Source organism: Callithrix jacchus, chromosome 10 (assembly GCF_049354715.1).
Source record: "Callithrix jacchus isolate 240 chromosome 10, calJac240_pri, whole genome shotgun sequence".
In the NCBI taxonomy this organism is placed as follows: Eukaryota; Metazoa; Chordata; class Mammalia; order Primates; family Cebidae; genus Callithrix; species Callithrix jacchus.
In genome coordinates, this window is record NC_133511.1 from 46038050 (window position 1) to 46041730 (window position 3681).

Sequence of the window (3681 nt, forward strand, 5' to 3'; positions counted from 1 at the left end):
TGAAACATTCTACAAGTGTTCTCAGCAGTGATAATATTTGCAAGACTGTACTTTTCAGCTAAGGAGAGGCTGGAAACTTGGATAGGATTCTTGGGAGAGTCCCAAAGATAATAAAAAGCTGGAAAAGGAGTATATTTCTTTGTTTTTATAATATGTTCTCTCTGATAGAGAAGTAGCTGAAATCACTGAAGTTTTATTGATGCTAAGGAAATGAAAACACTGAAAGCATTTTTTAATGGAATAGAATAAAATGCATTCTGTGGTGTTCAGCTACAAAACTGATGTGTAAAACCTACTCATGTTGAAAGATGACATTCTCCACAGCTGGGTGATCATAGCAAGGACCCAGGCACAAGGCTGGTGCTGTCTACAGGGTCTGATGTCTGAAAAAGACCACCAGTGAGAACACCCTCCTTGATTTAGCTGTGGGGAAACTGAGGCTCAGTGGCGAGTTGCAGAGCTGGGTTATAAATTGAGGTATACTTAACTCCCTATCTAATGCTGAAGGACCAGGTGAAAGAGAAACCTCTAGGACTAAAAGAGTAGATACGGTCTGGGTCTCAGGTGAAGTCTGCTTTTTTTTTTCAAGTTAAATACTATAATGAGGTTGTGCATGCATTGTGAGGTGTGTGTTGGCTTTATTCTAGGACAGTGATGCTTACCAACCCAGCCTCCCATATCCCCACCTTAAGCAGAGCCTGGAGCCTCCTCTTGAGGGTCAGATACCACATGGTAGCAGCACCTCTGTAGCCTAACAAGGGGAGAAGCAGTCTCTCATGTTCTGCTCAGTTCCTCACGAATATACAGGAAGCTCCAAGTCTTGACAAGGTAAGAGATTTGGGGTTTAAAATGGCTGTGGAGGTGCCAGAGCCAAGAATCCAGACATGAATAATTATTGAAATGGAAATAGGTCCTCTGGTAACTGTACTTCACAGGGAGGGAAGAAGGACGAAGGGCGACTTGCTAACGATCTCCAGAACGAAGCTGTAGGAAATGAGCTAAAATTGCAGCCAGCACCGATGCAGGTGGAGGGAGAGAGGGAGGAATTACCCAGAGAGCAAGGCTGCCTTTCAGAGAACCATCAGGCTGACCAGCATCTACTCTCAGCAGACATAGCTTGCAACCCTTGAGCAAAGCTCATTTTTGCCTTATTGTGAATGAGTCTTCCAGAGAAATCTGTTTTCCCACTGAAAGCAGATAAATCAAAGCTAACTGTAGATGAAGCCATTTGAAGCGGCTGATTCAAAACAATTTTTTTTTCTAAAAAAACACAACACAAACACACAGCAAAACAGAACACTTAAATTTCCAAAAGAAGAGGTACAGCAGACTTTAGAGGGCTCTGAGGGAGGACAAGGAGGGCAGGGCAGTGGGTAAAGCAACCCATCCGTAGCTCTGGATTGGGGCCACTAGGGATGCCGGGCAGTGATGACTTCCCTCCCCTCATCCATCCTGAGGTCATCCCAGGGCCTGAAGCCCACTGAGTTCGAGAACAGACTATGAAAGTGAATAACTAGATCCAAGAGTCTCCTGGTGAGAATCTGATGTCAGAGGCCAGCCGGAGGACACTTCAGTGATTCAGAGTTCTTAGTGGGTCTCATGAATTCTCACCCAAAACCCGAATGACCATCCTCATCTAAACTCTTGACTGGTTTCTGGTCAGGGCAGGTAAACAGGGATATTAATTTATCCATCCCTCTATGTCTACCCCATCGCCAGAGCTGTTGATTTAACTTTCTAAATCTCTCTTGAATTCACATCCCTTACTTCCTGTCTGGACCATGGTCAGCTCTTTCCTTAATTACTGCAACAACCTCCAAATTAGAGCTCTCCCATCATTTTCTTTAACCATGTAGCAGTCATAATGATGTGATTTCTCAGGATTTTTTTTAATTTGTATACATTTAAGGGGTATAAGTGCAGTCTGGTTACATGGATATATTGCATAGTGATGGAGTCTGCACTTTTAGTGTACCCATTACCTGAGTGACATACATTGTACTCATTACATAATTTCTCATACCTCACCCCCTCCCGCCCTTCCGAATCTCTAACATCTGTTATTCCATGCTCCATGTCCATGTGTACACATTATTCAAACTAGCTTCCACTTTTAAGTGAGAAAATGCAGTATTTGACTTTTTGTTTGAGTTGTTTTACTTAAGATAGTGGCTTCAGTTCCATCCATGTTACTGCAAAAAACATGATTTCATTCTTTTGTATGGATGAGTAGTGTTTCATTGTATATTACCATATTTACTTTGTCCATTCATCTGTCAATGGACACTTAAGTTGATTTACTATTGTAAACATAAGAATGCAGGTATATTTTTCATGTAATTCTTTTATCAGTATTTTAATTATGAAAGTCTTCAAACATAAAGTTGAGATAATTTTATAGTGAACTAACTCTCATATGCCCAGCACTTAGATTTCACCATTACCATTTTATCATATTTTCTTTATTATATATTTAGCCAACTATCATTTTCTCCATCGAGGTATCAGTCTTACTATTTTTATGCATTTCAAAGTAAATTGCAAATATCAGCAAACTGATGTTTTCCTCAGTAATTCAAGCATGCATATCATTAACCAGTGTTCAGCATTTGTTTGCAGTCTTGTTTTTCAGAATGATCTTTTAAAAATGTAAAGACAGTTATGACACTCCCATGTTTAAAATCTTTTTAGACCTTAAGGTAAGTCCCAGGTCCTTAACATGGCACACCAGCCCTTTTAAATGTGGTTTTAATTTACTTTTCAATCTTAATCTGTTGTCCTTGCTCTCACCGATGCTCCAGGCATTGCTGAGGCCTGACGGCCTGTCACTGCACTGCCCCTTACAGGGGCCCCTCTTCCGGGGCTGTTCTGTCATAGCCCGCCCTCTGTGTCTAGGGATACTTACTCCTCAGTTTTCAGACCTGATGACTCCCCGTAAGGGAAGCTTGCATGGCTGTCATGGCTGGTGACACGTCTCTTGGAGTTTATGCTTGCTGCAGTCATTGCACATACCTCCTGCATTGGAAATGAATTCCTGCAGACAGGCTCAACCTTGCCTCTCTTTGATAAGCAGCCCTAGGAAGACAGAAAGGTCACAGGATCAAACATAGTCCCTGGCCCAGAGTGCATACTCCACAATTTGTGGAGTAAATGAGGACAAATACTTGAGTAGAATAAAACTGCATGTTTTTTTTTTGAAACGGAGTCTTGCTCTGTCACCCAGGCTGGATTGCAGTAGCACAATCTTGGCTCACTGCAACCTCCGCGTCCCGGGTTCAAGCGATTCTCCTGCTTCAGCCTCCCCAGTAGCTGGGATTACAGGTGTGCACCACCATGCCTGGCTAATTTTTTGTATTTTTAGTAGAGTCGAGGTTTCACCATGTTGGCCAGGCTGGTCTCAAACTTCTGACCTCAAGTGATTCACCTGCCTCAGCCTCCCAAAGTGCTGGGATTACAGGCATGAGCCACTGTGCCTGGCCCAAACTGTAGTTCTTGAAAACAGTTTTAACTCGGACACTTCTCTAGTTTAATCTGACCTATTCTGTCTCTTTCCCACCTCTCTTCCTTCCTGCTGCTGACTGTATCAGAGAGTGTTAATAACTAGCAAGTAAAGTTTGTGTGCAGTTTTACAATATGCAATTGTTCCTGATACATTTTTAATCCACCCAGCATCTCGTCATG